The 230-nt window shown below is 31.7% G+C and overlaps 1 long non-coding RNA gene across 1 annotated transcript in view; it reads right to left on the bottom strand.

The window, feature by feature from the left end:
• LOC122636802 overlaps positions 1-230 on the bottom strand; it is a 268,896-nt gene that overhangs the window by 100,299 nt on the left and 168,367 nt on the right. The gene's annotated exons all lie outside the window — the stretch shown is intronic.

The raw sequence follows: 230 nt of genomic DNA, 5'->3' as shown, positions 1-230 counted from the left end.
TATCCATTTCAATGCATCATTCAATCACTCGACTACATCTTTTCGTAGCTATGGACGCGACACTGATTTAATTACTCCGTTCCAACGAGTACATTGATATGAGCTCCCTATTGAAGAAGTGAAAACAATGATCCAATAATCCCTCCAGTTATCTGATATTTCGTATATTATATTCTAAACTAATCAATTCCTAGGAAGAAAATTTAATTGTTAATTTTTATTTGAGAATT

The sequence above is a fragment of the Vespula pensylvanica genome, chromosome 23 (assembly GCF_014466175.1).
Source record: "Vespula pensylvanica isolate Volc-1 chromosome 23, ASM1446617v1, whole genome shotgun sequence".
Classification (NCBI taxonomy): Eukaryota; Metazoa; Arthropoda; class Insecta; order Hymenoptera; family Vespidae; genus Vespula; species Vespula pensylvanica.
Note: the sequence above shows the minus strand (reverse complement) of the source record. Positions and strands in the feature narration are given on the sequence as shown.